The sequence below is a fragment of the Chrysemys picta genome, chromosome 2 (genome assembly GCF_011386835.1).
Source record: "Chrysemys picta bellii isolate R12L10 chromosome 2, ASM1138683v2, whole genome shotgun sequence".
Classification (NCBI taxonomy): Eukaryota; Metazoa; Chordata; order Testudines; family Emydidae; genus Chrysemys; species Chrysemys picta.
In genome coordinates this window covers 203775820-203790843 of record NC_088792.1, presented here as the reverse complement: position 1 = coordinate 203790843, position 15024 = coordinate 203775820, and the positions used below count along the sequence as shown (strand labels likewise).

The following is a 15024-nucleotide window of genomic DNA, read 5'->3' as shown; positions in this document are numbered from 1 at the left end:
GCACATGTGCAGACTGTACGTCCCCTGCAGATTTCTTTGCTTCCCTGCAGAAAAATGACTTTCTGACAGGGAAACAAAGGGAAGCCATAAGAGAGGTCATGAGACCCTCCCCAACAGTATTTTTTGGGTGCTCAAGGCAGCCTGCCAGGAGGTAAGTCACTGTGGATCAGAGGACAGGACAGGGGAAGACCCAGCAGATGGCTCCTACCCTGCAGTGGGCTCAGCTGCTAGTCCCAGATGGGCTGGGGTGGGGGGGGGGGACGACTTCCTCTTCCCCTATACCACATCTGGGACTGGGTTAGACCTACACCCAGATTTCTCCCACAGCTGCAGGAAGCTCAGCAAACTCCCCCTGCCACTTCCTGCACCCATCCCTCCTCAGCTGCAAGGGGAGTGATCCCTGTACAAGGCCCTGCTCCCCCATCCACCCAATCCCCATACATCCAGACCCCCTCACAGCCCCTCCTGCTGAGCCTCACCCTCCCTGCCCTGAGAACCCCCCCATCCCCCCCCCCCCAAGCTCCAACCAACTGCACCTGGATCCCCACTCCCCTAGCAGCTAGATCCCCCACTGAGCCCCCCCCACCTTACTCCCCCCCCCCCCCACGAGCCCTATCCTCCCACACACCCAGACCCGTCTGCTGAATCCCAACCACCTTCACCTGGACCCCCTTGCAGAGTCCCATTACTGTTGCACCCAGATCCCTCCCCCAGCTGCCTGCACCAACTGCCCCCCACACAACCCTCTCAACTTACACCTGGATTCCCCCCACCCCAAACCCATCCACACTTGGATCCTGCCTTGCTGAGCCTTCCTGCCCACACCTCATGCACCTGGCACAGGGCCCTAGGGTGTTTCTGGGGTAGGCCTGATCTTTGTACTGTGTCACGGTTGAGTACAGCCTCACCACTGAGTCCCTGTGCGGGGGGGGGCAGCACAGCGATCTCCCACCTCTGTGCAGCCATTGGCCTGTGCTCCCCCTGCCATGCTGAAGACTCCACATTTGACAAATAAAATTTGCAGAATTTTAAAATATTGTGCACAGAATTTTTATTTTTTTGGTGCAGAATGCCCTCAGCAGTAATATAGGGCAGGAAACAGTACAGTATCAAATTTCAGGTTTTGTCACCTGTATGGATGCTCAAACATTGGCATATGAAAATGGATGATTTCCTTTAAAAATACTGGGGGGGAAAGCATGCTGTTTTTAAAAACACTACAAACATACTAATCCTGTAAATGGCGATTAGAATTAAGTCCAACTCGTGTCGCCTGACTTCAGTAAACGGTTATGATTATCTCAAGCCAGGATGCCGATTTTTACTGGAAAAAGCGTTGGCAGACTGAGCCCGGAACAGATTAATGAAGGTGCATGTCATGTCCTCAATAAAAAGGTAAAACTGAACGACACCAATAGGTGAAATGATTCAGTGTTAAAAGTTTGACTACAAACTGCAATGACATTGTAGGGGACGCGGCTCCCCCGAGCTCTGCAGAGGGGAGCCTTGAGCCGGCGAAGACAAGTGAGCGGCCCTCACCGTGGGGGGTAAAGTTTAGCGCGAGTCTCCGCCGGATCGGGGCCCGTCTCGGTACTGAAAGGCAGCTCCCGCTGGGGTGGGGAGCCGACACTGTCCGGTGCAAAGCGCGGCAGGGCCGAGACGACACGCTGCCCCTAGCGCTGCGTGAGCTCAGCCACGGGACCAGAGCTCGCCCTGGCCGCTGCAGCTTCCCCGCCACGCGCACCCACCCCCGAGCGGCTGCCCCTACGGCGCAACATGCCACGCGACGCCCGCAGCGGAGCGGCCAAAGCTCGGCCCGCGAGGCAAGCGGGGGACGCGGGGAGGAGGACACGCGCCCTCCCCTGGGCCCGTCCCCCGTCACATTCGGGCGCAGCGCAAGCCAGTCACCGCTTACCGGAGCCAGCCGCGCATGCGCACTCTGCGGGTAGTTAAAACTCACTGCGCCATCGCTGCCGGAAAACCCGGAGTAGCCCAAGTAAGGGGCCCTGGGCCTGGGAGTTGGGAAGAAGCGTTGGCGGCTCCTACATGGTTCCTGTCACAAGGGGAAGCAGACGCTCTAGTCTCTTCCCCCCTCCTCCCATCCCATCTCATCTCAATCTCCGGGACACCACAGCCGCCATTTCCAGAATGTTCCAGTCGCAGGAGCCAAGACCAAGAGCAGTCGCCCCGGCGCCTGCGCCCTGCCCCGCGCCTGCTGCCCCGCCCTCGGGCCTGCCAGGGCCCGTTATTTTCCTTCCGTGTGTGTGTGCGCTGCGCGCGTGTGCACGAGAGATCTGAGGCACCGGGGGAATCCACTGCGGAAGGAGGACTGTGACGTTGACTCTCCCTCCTTCCCCAACCGCCGCCCAACTCCCGTAACGTTCGCGGCGGCGCGTTCTCGTCTGTCTCTCGTGCGTGTTTGGGGTCACGTGGGGTGGCGCGGCCAATGGGAGTCCCGCAGAGCTGCACACGGAGACCGACATTCTGACGGGGGGGAGGGGAGCGACAGTGCCGGGGAGGGGGGGCACTTTCAAACCCTACACCCACAGCGGCGGCGGTGGTGGTCGTCGGTGCGGGGCTGAGTCTCTAGGAACAGCCCGCAGCGGCTGAATCCGGTTCTTCGTCGGGTCCTGTCATAGGGGCAGCGCGGGAGGGAGGAGGAACGAGTCCTGCCGCTTCCTCCTCCGACAAGGTAAGAGACACCCCCGAGCCTGTCCCACCCCCCACCCCCGATGGGAGCCGCAGTTCCCACGTCCTTGTGCTGGGGGTGGCACCACCCCCCGGACCGGGCTGCGCCCTGGGGTAACCCCTTTCCCCAGCCGTGTGTGTGTGTGTGTGTGTGTGTGTCCCCGTGCGGGGGGTGTGACCCTTCCCGTCCCCCGGCTGTGTCTGCGCGCGGGGGGAAGGGTAGCCCCAGGGTGGCTGCCCTACTCCGCAGCCCGTCCCGCTGTGCGCGGCCCCCTCTCCCCGGCCTGCGGGCGATGCCGGTCGGGGGAAGGGCTCTGTCAGCCGCTCTCGCAGCCTGTCACTGCTGCTGCGGGAGCCATGGCTGCCGCTGTCACTGCCGCTGCGTGTCCCTTGCACGGTTCGTCCCCCGCGCGGCTGCTTTTTGGGGGACACGCCGGGGCGGGGGTAACTGCTGCACACGGGGCTGTGCAAGCTAGTCTGGGCTTCGCCTCTGCAGCGGCGCGAGCCCTGCCGGGGCGCGGGGTGTGCGTGTGCAGGCGGGGCGCGGGGCTCGCGCTGTGGACACCGGGCCGGCGGAGGAGGGGGCGCGCTGCTGCAGCCTGTGACTCAGGGCTAGGATTTTTGGCAACATCTAAAAAGCTAGGAGCTGCTCGCTGTATTTCTACCAGGCTGCCTGTCAGCGTTTTGCCGAAGCCTGCTGCTGGTTTACTGTGTGGCCTAAATGCATTTGAAATACATCTAGGATTTTTAAGTACTTTCCTCAGGCTGAGGGATCCCATATTGTTTTAAAAGCTAGTTGTATCAATTCCATTGTGTATCACTAAAATACAGCCACCTCTGAGGTGGAGCACAGCAGCTGATTGACAGCATCAACACGAAGTAGCTATTTAGGACAAGAAAGCAAAGAATACTGTTTCCAGTTGAACCTGAAGGATGGATTAGGTAAGCAGTCTAATTACCTCAATTCAGATTTGGCCAAATTACCAGCAAATTAATATCCATCCCCTCTGTTTCAGTTTTTAAAACTGGCTGGGCATCTTATGACAAGTGGAAGAATAGCAACAAATGCACAATTCCCAATTGAAAATTATCATGAACTGCCCTGTAAGACTTTTTAAAAAATTGTTAAGTCTGAACATGTCTCTGTCTTCTCAGACAAGAGCCTTTTCTTCCTGGAAATTAATTAGGCTTTAGAATGGTGTATTCCACATTTGTCTGGTAGCTCATGGGAATATAGTAGATGACATATGGAAGAGAATCCATTTGTGGCATTCATAACTTTAGGCTTTTGTTTGTATCTATTTGCAAGACCACAGTGAAAGCCAAGAATGTCCCAACTTCATTCTCTTCCATGTGTCAGCTGCTTGTTATCCCATGAACTACCAGACAGATGTGGAATATGTCTTAAAGTTTTGCTAATTTTCAGAAAAAGTGACCAGAGAAGGATTGAATCACAGTGCCTACATGAAGTCAGGACTTCACTAAAATGTAGGGCCCTTGATGGGTCGTCATGATGTGTGGAGAGGGGCTCCTCTTTATAAAGGAGGCGCCTCCTTTAACCCTTTATTTTACCCCTGATTGAGATGGGGTAACAGTAAGGGGATCACCCCCTAACAAACAATCAATGTGTATCAGCCATGAACATGCAAACTCAACCCTTTGTGCTTTTTTCTACCTTAGTCTTCTGTTGGGAGTTGTTGTAGATAGAGCATAGTCCATCAGGGAAGTGGATCTTAAAGTTAACACCACATTGAGATGCACTGGGAAAGTATACACCTCTCAGAGCTATTGTTTTAGGCCCTGTGCAGACTTAGGTGGATGGTGGGTTACACTTACATTTCTTCATAAAGATGAGGGTTAACAACTTACCATTTTTCCCCCAAATGAAAGCTCAGATTCTAATGTAATCATATGACTCTAGGAGCTGGACCCCTGAGCATGTGCCTGTGTCTTAATCCTGTCCTTCACAAATGCAGTGGAACTCTGCAGGTTCAAAGTTCTGTCTGTGCAGATCCAACTGCAAGATCTGGGTCATAGTAAAATATTGTTTTGGGAGGGTAATGGTAAACCCATAGCAGCCTTTGACAACTCTGCTTACCTACTTGTATTTTGTGACTTAAAAATCAAGGAGAGCAAGTGCTGGAATAGAATGGTGCTTACGAGCACCACAGGGACTGTGTCTTCAGATTCCTGTGACTATGTATGAAGCAGTTCCTTTCTCTGACTTCCTGGTTCTCCCTTGGCAGTCCCCACCATTAGCTCCAGTGCATGTATAGGATTGTGCTCTTTTACCATGAGATCCATTGTAGTTGAGGTATGCAAAGGATTCTCCCCTTCTGTTGGCACCAGCTCTACTCCTAGCACAGGAAAAGAGTTTGGACTTAACCACCACCCCTTTGTGTTTCCAATGTGGTTTTTTTCTTTCCCCTACCCAAGAAAAAAACATGCAAGCATTCTGAATGCTAGTGTTAACTAGTATAAAACTTCTGATGGATGATGTGTTGATAGTGCACAACAAATTAAGCCTCTTCCTGGCTTGCAAAATATATCACTTGTTAGAGGAAAAGGTCTGTTAGGATGATTGAATACTTGGATGAGTACTCTTTCTAAAACACCTAATTATTCAGATGGTGGTAGGAGCACCAAAAATATATAAGTAAAAGCAGATTTTTACCAAGTGTGGATTATCAAGTACAATCTCAAGCAATTGTTCTGAGTTTCATACATTTCCTGATCTGTTTAAGCTTCAGCTGAACAAAAAAACTCACTACCCTGCATGTTTTGGCACATACAAGGTATCTAGATCTTTCAGAGCTCAAACGCGAGCACCTACAAAAATCTTGACCTTCTATTTGAATACTGATTTGTGAATATAAAAAAATGTTATCCGTTGGACTGATTTGTCATGTTTACCAAAGGCTACAGGTTGAAAGGACTCGGTAGATTTCACTGAAGTTGGGCATCTTGACTTTCAAGTTGGTCAGAAGTATTGATCACAAAATATATAGTGTTTAGCCTGTTACCACAGTGATAATACACACGTTCTTCTGTTGGTATAGAACAATTTTCTTCTCTAACCCTTTCAAATATTTGGATTCTATCTTCTTGTGAGATGGACTGGGCAAATAAAGCTTTTGACTTAATTTCTTTTGCATATTTGATTGAAGAGAGTGCTGTGTGAATGTTGACTGGTCATTTAGTCTCCATGTCAGACCATGTTTTGTAACTACTTCATTACAAGTGTTCTTAGACTCCACTGACAGATGGTATGAAATAAATATTAGCCCAAACTGTATCTAGCCTTGCTATCATAACCTTAAATAATATTATTACCAGAAGATGTTGTCTAGTTCTTAACCAGTTTGTCATTATTCAGGATTCCTCTATAGTCTTTAAACACACACACACATACACACACTCTCTCTCTCTCTCTCTCTCTCTCAGGCTGTCAGGTCAACCAGTTCTCAATGTTAGCGAATCTTGATTTGCTGAGCTTGAACAATCAACTTGCTTGTAAAGAGGAGGGGATCTACACCACCAACTTCTGTAGAATCTAAGCTTTCACTTAAAGAAAATGAACATTTCTAGAACCTGAGTTGATGGCAATCTTTCAAATATGAACCAAATATAAACAAATAAAATCTTCTTCCTGAGTCTGCAGAAGTTGTTTCCTTTACTACTCCTATCTGACAAGCTGCAAAAGAGTGAAACTAGCAAGATGCTGATCAGTTTCCTAGCTGCTGTTGGGAACACTATGGGTAGCAGAGAAATTGGCATGAATCAGGTTAGTTTCATGCTGTTGCTCCTGCCTTTCCCAGGCAGCAGCACCAGAGTCAGGTGATACAATACTAATCAGGAACAGAATATCTGAAAATGGAGACTCAGGAAGAGATAAAGTAAAAGAAATCTTTTCTTCCCTCTCCATGCCTCTTTTCAGCTGTCAGTTATCTGGGGAGGAACGGAGTACTGGGAACCTCTTCCTTTTCTCCTCACTGGCAGCCAGGAGACCCTGGAAGATAATGAAGACCCAAAAAGCTCTTTCACCCAGATCCTCAAAGGCATTTAGGCACCTATGCCCAATGGAAAGTCAGTGAGAGTTTTATCCCTTCAGTAGCTTCAAATTTATTAAGCCCACCAGAAACTGATTACACCCCATCTTGTCAGATAGGCCTGGTAGTGTTCAAGGCCACCATGATGGTAGAAATTCTAGAATACTCCACCTTTTTGATGGCGGAGGAGATGGGCTTATACTAGGAATTACACCTGGAGTTTCACTTTTTCCCACCGTCTTTTGTATTTATCTCTGATTAGAAGTTATCTGATAAAAATTTTCAACACCTGGTAATTGGCATGGGAAGTTGTCCATCTGGTGGAAACATTTAGTTTTGATAAGTGAGTTCTCACTTCAGTTATTATATTCTACAAAGTAGTTTATATAAAACATAACATAATCCTTTGCCAGTGCCCCTTTGTGCTGTGTTAGACCGAGAGTTTAAATCTTACTATCAGCAAATTGAAACAGGAAAAATTGAAAGGTCTTGTAATGACACTCCCCTCTAAAATTCGTTGATACTACTCATTTTTTGTTTTTTTCCTGGCTCAGAGAAACAGAGCTCTCTCAATAGCCAAACTAGACGTTTGGGTTTTACCTTTATGTTTTGGTCATCCCCGGCCACCTTTCCTTTAATCTCTTAATTAGATAAACAAAGAATGAATATTTTACTATCAGACAATCTGGTAGTGATGTCACATCGCTGCTGCAGGGGTTTACCTTTTATGAAAGTAGCTTTCCCCTAAGAACCATGAGTTTTACTCCTTAAAAGTATCTGGCAATTCCCTCGTTATGGTACTTCTCGTGGTAGGAGGTTGTGGCCATGAAACACAGTCATTCACACTGCTGGAATCTTTGAACTTCAGGATAGGCTGGTTGAGCTAAAGCCAGGGTATCCAGCTGAAGAAATTGAAGCCCCTTACTGAGGTAGTTCCCATGCTGGTTCATGTATGCAAGACCTTCTGCTCTAGGTCTTGATCTTGCAGTAAGAAAACACTCTGTCAGACCCCTGAACTCCACTGAAGTTAAAGGGGCTATGTATGAGCAGCAGGGCTCCACTTGTGCATATCTCATTGCAGATTCAAGGCCTTAGTGTGTTTGTGCCTTCTGGGCCTGGTACAGAGCACAAAATAAATGGTTTCAAATGTGACGTTCTTAACATTATCCAACCTAGCATAAAACTTAATAAAGCCTTAAGTGTTAGCCTCTTAAGTGTTCAGGCAGCGACTGTTGAGGCCTTGAAGGCAACATATAGCACTCTTCCTGTAAGCATCCTGTGGGTGTGGGTGTAAAAGAAAAAAAAAAAAGGCTGATTAAAACTTGAGGCTCATAAGTCCATTCTTCCTTGTCTCTAGTCCTCTGGGATTGCAGTCTGATGCTAAACTTCTCTGCAGGTGTTTCCTTTGAACCCTGACACCATCCTAAGGGATTCAGAGGAAGCACCTGTGAAGATATTCAGTATCTGATTTCAGACCCATAGATCAAAAGCGAGGAGGAAGAATGGGTTTGGGAGTAAGGCAGTGGATTGGGGCTCATAAGATCTGGGTTCAGTTTCCAGCTCTGCCACAGACTTTGTATGACCAAGGACAAATAACTTAAGTCCTGACTTTTCAGAAGTTTTCAGTACCTACAAATCTTGTTGATGGAAAAATGTCAACTCCTGAGCACCTCCGAAAATCAAAAACTCAATCTCCCTGAGCTTTGGTTTTCTCTGTGTAAAATGGGGCCAGCATTTCAACTCAGGAGGTATGGTGAGAATAAATATTTGCGAGGTGTTTTTATTGCAGTGATGGATGCCATATAAGAACTCAGACTCCTAATACTAAAACTATCTAGTGGCCATCTACTTAGAATTGTTGAGCTTCAAACTTTTGTGTAGTGATTTTTTTATCTTCCTGTTTTTTCACTGGGACTACATAGTGATGTTTAAGCTTGTCCTTCATTTCTTTCCAAAGATGGCTTTTCTTCTGTACTTGACTCAAGAAACCTCTCTCCCATTATTCAAATGTCCTCTCAGAACAAGAAGCATCTTCAGGAGTTCTGTTAGGAGGTTTCTATGTATTTATCTGAAAAAAACAATGAAATTTAGAAAATTCAGAGGGCCATGTGTACTTGTGCATTTTATTCTCTGAGAACTGTGTGCACCTCTTGTCCAAAGAGTGGGGATGTTTCCATTTAGAACTGTTTAAAGTAGTCATTTTGGTATCCTTATCTAACATCATATAGACTTGACAAGGCAGCTTACATACTAGTCAGGCTTTTCTAGGTACCTTCTTTTGGCCTATATAGAACTAGGTGTTGTCTGAGCTGACAAGATGCTGGAGGATAATAAAAACAGTGACATTCAGCATATGAAAGAGCAAAAGTACTAACAGGAAGTTAAAAAAAAAATCAATAGATCTAATGCCTCCAAATCAGACTATCTGAATTTCTAATACGATCCATTACCATGAATAAACACTAAATCCTAATTTAGTGATAGATTGTGGTTCATTGATGAATTTTAGAAGTAATCAGGCCTTTGACAACAGGTTTATGAGCTGCCTCATTTCAAATGTCTTTACCAAACAGATTTGGGATAATATTCTTCTAGCTTTTCAATGACAGTTGCAGGTAATTGGTTTGCCTAAATTATGCTTTCATTTTTAATATTAAACAGACAGTGCTCTTTTGTGATCTACTAATTAACTATATAAGAGCTAGATGATATCATACTTGTATTTGGTATTAGAGTTTTGCAACATTACTCATGTATTTTTTTTTAGTGTCTCAAATATACACAACCTCCACTAAGCCCTTACTTTGGTTTTTATTAAGAAGGATAATTAAACATTTGGATATGTTAACAAAATAGTAGGGCTGAGGAAATAGAAGTAGAATAGCATGCAGAGAAATAAGAGGCTTAATCACATTTGCCACAATTTTAGATTTTTGTAAAGCAATCTTCTACAAAACAAAATATTTTGTACTGCAACATATTTAAAAAGGAAATTCTCTTTGTGTCTGAAACTTAAACGCTATATGGTTGGTGAGGAACTTCAAATGAAACCAACTAATTTATTTTCCATTATCCAAGATGAAATTCAAAAACATCATAATAAATATCAAAATAAACATCATAAATATTGGTAAGTACATTTTACATTTTAAAATTTTAAGGCATTACACAGTAAACATTACTAGAGAGAATAGTCAGGCTGAGAGGATTTTCCATTAGATTTGTGATAATTCAGCAGCAGGAAATTACTGTAGTATAGACATGGATTATGCCAATCTGAGGAATCTTGCGTCACATTCCTTTGCTTTTCAAGTTTTTATTGTTCTGTACATTCACAGAACAATTCTAACATTTCATTACTTTTTTTTTTTTTTTGGCCACCTCTCACTTGTGACTTTTAGTAATTGGTTAAGATTGTGTTCTTGCAAGCTAATCAATAAAATACATGTGCATTCCATATGTCTCTTATATAAATTATGTCCCCAGTCCTTCAGACTTGTATTAAGCAGCAAATAGTGTCATTGGGTACTTGTACATGGTTAACTTCAAGTATGTCAATCTCTTCAGAATTGGGGCCTAGCTGAGCAGTTCCTAGGCACTTATTCCATGGCCCCCTCCATTGCCATTTTTTCTTTTTTGTAACAGAAAAATATTAAAGACTACAAATCTGATTTTTTTTTTTTTTTTTTAAACAAAAAAGGTTGATAATAAAGTGGAAAAATCACAAGACCTATTTTACTTCCTTTAGTTTCTCAATTCTTAGATTGCAATGGTGTCTTTCAACTGTCACTGTTTGTACAAAAATCTCTTTCGGAGCTTCCTGTTGCTAGGCAACATCTCCCCCACTCATCTGTTTGCCAGAGTGGTTGCCATAGTGTCCCCTGTCATTGTAGGCCATAGTTGGCCAACTGTACTCTTCACTCTTAACAGGGTTGTACAGGCAAATTGATTCCTTAGGGTCATTGCCTTCATTTTAAATGTCTTTCATGTCTGAGGGGAGAAATCCTCTTCATCCACTCTTCCCTTCCTTTCTTTTATACTCTCCCTAGTACAGTTTTCAAAAATGGGAACAAAGGGTAGGGACTTCTTGACAGGTGTGGCTTATTTCAGACAGGGTCTCTTAGTTCTCAGTACTATGGTTGATTCACTGACAGTGTGGCCTTGCTTTTGAAAATGAGGCCTCTTGAGGTATCAGAATTTTAATATCTAGCTAATTAGGTTGAGATGTTAAAGCAGAAGTAAACTGAACTGTCTAGAACAGGAGTAGGCAACCTATGGCACGCGTGCCAAAGGTGGCACGCAAGCTGATTTTCAGTGGCACTCACACTGCCCGGGTCCCGGCCACCGGTCTGGGGGACTCTGCATTTTAATTTAATTTTAAATGAAGCTTATTAAACATTTTAAAAACCTTATTTACTTTACATACAACAATAGTTTAGTTGTATATTATAGACTTATAGAAAGAGACCTTCTAAAAACGTTAAAATGTATTACCGGCACGCGAAACCTTAAATCAGAGAGAATAAATGAAGACTCGGCACACCACTTCTGAAAGGTTGCCGACTCCTGGTCTAGAACGCTCTACTTGCCATCGCTTTTTTCTGTTTTTCACCTAGATAACTCTGAAAAAAGTCAGTTACATGTAGCTTGTTGCTTCTTTTGTTTCTCAGTCTTTCATGTTCCATCAATCATATTTCCTTTTAAACCCCCAGCAATAGCGGACAGTTTGGTTATTACTCCTGCACAATAGTACACATACATGCCAACAGATTGTGACAAAGAGGATTTTTAAATATTCATAAAATTGAAAAAAGTGTTGCCTGATAGCATGGGGACTTGAACTCCTCCAAAAAACTAAATGCCTATTAATTCTGTGCAGCTTTAGCACCCCTACAGCAGTTAATTATATGCTCCCTAATTCCACATCAATTAATGAGTCACCTGGTTCCAAAGCAGTATGCCCCCATCAGTTAATTTTACAAATCCCCAGCCACACATCTGCTCCTTGCCCCCCCTCCCCAGTACCTTTGCTCATGCTGTAGGTACATGAGTGGTTCTTTTACATCACTCCAAGCTTGAGGGGGGCAATTCTATGGGTGGTTCTTCACACTCTCCCCATCTAAACTTGGCATGGAGAGTGGCATCTGCAGCAGGAGCATCTTGAATCCTCTTCTCTGGCCTGGGGTTGGGGGTAAAGAGAAATAGGAAGGAAGGAGATGCTAACTGATATTGTTCATGAGAGCGGAGCAGAGAGATCCTGAGCTACTGGGCACTTCCTCCGCTTCTTCGTCTCTTGCAAAAATGGTAGTCTCCTTCCCTCACTCAAAAACCTCTATTCTTCTTAAGTGGGGTGGGAGAGCTCTGCCTGTCACATACAGCAGCTTAATTTGTTGTCCTCCCCCAAGAGAGAGGCAAATCATAATCACACATTTTTTTCCCCACAGAAACCTGCCTCATTCAGTGCATAGGATGAACCTGCTCTAGGGATGAATCAGGGCTGTGTAATAAAGGAGATTGTGACATTTATGACTCCTGTTTCATTTGTTGCAGAAATTGGAAGGCATGTAGTCAATGAGCAGAGGGTTGTGGCTTGAGAATTGCAGGAAGATAAAGGATGGTCTCATGATTAGGCAGTTCAGTGCTGTCCTAGAGAACTGGTTTCCTTCCCTGCTTCTGTTTTGACCAAGTTCCTATGTGATGTAAGCAAGTCACTTAAAACCAGTCTATTCCCAGGTGGTCACGAATTGTGTGTTCCTCATTTTCTGGGAACCTGACTGAAACACTACGGTCTGATTTGCAGAAGTGCTGAGAACTCATAGCTGCAGATGAAGTCAGTGGGAGCTGTGCTTTGAATATATGAAGTGCTACGTAATGTTAAGTACTCCAAAGAATGAAGTCTTGGGTGTCTCAGGTTGGGCAACCAAAATTAGTGGAGATTCTGACCTTAATCTCTCTATGCTTAAGCTCCCCAACTGTAAAACAGGGATCATACCACCCCCCCACTTCACAGGGCTGTTCTGAAAAATGCATTAATTAATATTTGTAAGCATTCATGAACATCCTAGAAATGCCCATGAGGAAATTAATAATTTTGTCTTCAGAGCCGGGTTTGAACAGCGTGCAGCAAATAAGGCATAAGGCCACACATTAAACGATGTGGAAAAAACAAAATATTGAATAGCCGCTGGTTAAGTGAACACTGGTTATCCTTTGCACTGAATGAGGTAGGGTCTTGTGGAAAAGACAGTACAGTGTATATGATAGGTCTGTAATTACACGATCAGAACTTGACTCTTTTAGGTGTACACTTTAAGGTTCCACAGGCAACCTTAATTTTGGCATTTCCCAACTGTTGGGTGCATTATTTTACAACCTTAATAATGTCCTTTTAACTTTGTGAGTGTAATAATTTGATATACATTTATGTGTTCTCTTATTAATTTCCTTTGTTTCATTTAAAACTTTAACCTTTGCTCATATGGACACTTCTCCATGCTTCTAATAATTTTCATGAACCTTCTTTGGATCTCTGCTTCTGCTATACTCTTTTTGAGGTGGGAAAAAAAAATAGAACTGAACTCCACGTTCCTGGTAATGCTGTACCATCAAATTCAATATGGCCAGCATAATATTTTCTATCCTATTCTGTATATGTCCTAACATTTTGGACATATGCATGATGCATGTTGAGCAGAGGTTTCTACTGAAATGTTGAGTGATTACAGTTAACTTAGAACCAACAATGTACATAAGTGATTTGAATTATTCCTTCTGACTTGTATTGCCTTGTACTTGTTTACAGTGACCTTCATCTGTTGTTAAGCTTTCTAGGCCCCTCTGGATTTTCTTACAGATATCTGTAATCTTGTAGATGACAATTATTTTACTTATTTATTTGTTTATTTATTTATTGCCACCAGTGTTCCCTTTTATTTTTCCCCACGCATGTGCGGAATGACTTTTGTTATGTGCACCAATATGGAGGTGATGTGTGACACATCATCTCCATATTGGTGCACATAACAAAATTCATGTGGTGGGGCCGAGGGGTTTGGAGTGTGGGAGGGGGGCTTAGGACTGGGGCAGTGGGTTGCAGTGCAGGGGGGGTGGGTGAGGGCTCCGGCTGGGGGTGTGGGCTCTGGGGTGGGGCCGGGGATGAGGTCTTTGGGGTGCAGGCTGCCAGGGGCTATGGCGGGGAGAGAGGACTTCCCCTAGCTCTCTTTCCCCGCAGCAGCACCTGGGCTGCAGGGTGGAGAGGTGCCTCTCCCCCGACCGCGGCAGGTCTGTGCCAGGGCTGGGTTGGGGGTGGAGGGGAGAAACACCTCTCCCTGCCACAGCAGGCCCATGCTGGGGGAGAGGCATCTCTTCCTGCCGCGGCCCTGAGCCCCTGCGTGGGGCTTAATAGGCAGCTGCGTGGCTGTGCAGCTTAGAGGGAACTTAGGTTGACACATTTTTCCATATCATGAATGGCACTTCTCTCTTCTCCAGTTGGTAGTGCAGGCCCACGATTATATGAGTCAGTATAGATCCTTGAAAGAGGTGAACCTTGACAGTTTATTTCTATACTTTGTATATTATTTTAGCAGATTTTAAATTATTATGGAACTTTGTCACACCTCACAAGTATTTAAATTCCTTGATAGTTTCTTGTGATGGACTTTCAAAAAACCTATGTCAGAGTCCAGTAATCTATAGCAACCAGTTTTCCTTTAGCCCACTATTTTCTTGACATTTTCATTCTAGTAGATTAATGAGGCATGATTTCCTTCTTTTGACAGAAGCTGCATTGGTATGTTACTGATCATAGTATGTTAATCTAGATGTTTTATAATTCTCTGTTTCAGCCAATGTACCAGTAAGGCTAACTATCTGTAATTCCAAGGATTGCTTCCTCGCTATTAAAGAAAACAGATGTAACAATGATTACTTTCCAGTATTCTGGTGTAATAGCTATTTTTAATGAGAGCTCAGAATATTTATTCTGAAATTTATACATATTGAAGGCTTTTTCACAATTTTTATTTCCATAATTATCAGTATCTGGAGTGCTCAGCTGCTAGTCCTGGCTGTGTGGAGGGGAGCGGGGGAGAGGACGATGGGACTTTGTCTGCAGTGAGCTAATAGTGTCAGGTCAGACCCACCCCCAGGACCCTTCCCTGGCTCCAGGAAGCTCTGCACCTCTCACCCACTTCCTGGCCCCATCACTCTTCAGCTGCAGGGGGGAGGGGTCACTGTATGGGTAGCTGCCCCCCATCCACCCAACCCCCATGTATCTGGACCCCACACA

At 45.0% G+C, this 15024-nt stretch overlaps 1 protein-coding gene and 1 long non-coding RNA gene across 9 annotated transcripts in view; one reads left to right on the top strand and one right to left on the bottom strand.

Annotated features, from left to right (window-relative positions):
- The first annotated feature begins 1155 nt into the window (after positions 1–1155).
- ANKRD12 (ankyrin repeat domain 12) overlaps positions 1156–15024 on the top strand; it is a 109668-nt gene continuing 95799 nt past the window's right edge. For 3 of the 7 annotated variants that reach the window (XM_005282648.5, XM_005282646.5, XM_065582053.1), the window contains exon 1: positions 1158–2692. The gene's annotated coding sequence lies outside the window, so the exon portion shown is untranslated. Of the gene's footprint in view, positions 2693–3519; positions 3631–15024 lie in introns of all 7 variants that reach the window. The other 4 variants (XM_065582054.1, XM_005282647.5, XM_065582055.1 and 1 more) reach the window with 4 other exon arrangements.
- The window catches only part of LOC122172475 (uncharacterized), a 112186-nt gene continuing 104573 nt past the window's right edge, over positions 7412–15024 (bottom strand). For both annotated transcript variants that reach the window (XR_010597991.1, XR_010597992.1), the window contains one exon: positions 7412–11916. This is a non-coding gene — a long non-coding RNA (uncharacterized LOC122172475). The remainder of the gene's footprint in view (positions 11917–15024) is intronic.